Genomic DNA, 488 nt, shown 5'->3' with positions numbered 1-488 from the left:
CATTGAATGCATTTCATTATGTTGAATAAATGGTGTATAAAATAAAGTCAACACTCTACAACAAAGTGCAACGGTAACAGTAGACATATGGAGACAATACAAAACCTGGATGCTGGTAAACATGGTTTGTCTCTTTGGTGAATTTGAATAAATGAATTGTCTTACTTCTGTATGAAAATATTAGACAAAGTCCTTTTTTTTAAAAATATATTTACACAACATGACGAGTTCAGGTAGAGGTGTGCAGCGTTATAGCTCCACGAGTTTTGATGCGGCAAACAGAAGTTCAGGTAAATGTCATAATAAAATATTTACATATTGAATATTTATATATTACGACAACAAAAATCTGCTTTAATGTAACAAAAACATACAAAATGCAAATATGAAAATGTGTGTTGAAATAACATATATATATATATATATATATATATATATATATATATATATATATATATATATATATATATATATATATGACGTATTTC

This window comes from Clinocottus analis, unplaced genomic scaffold (genome assembly GCF_023055335.1).
Source record: "Clinocottus analis isolate CAN_PGR_092001 unplaced genomic scaffold, fCliAna1.0.p SCAF_11, whole genome shotgun sequence".
Classification (NCBI taxonomy): Eukaryota; Metazoa; Chordata; class Actinopteri; order Perciformes; family Cottidae; genus Clinocottus; species Clinocottus analis.
Note: the sequence above shows the minus strand (reverse complement) of the source record.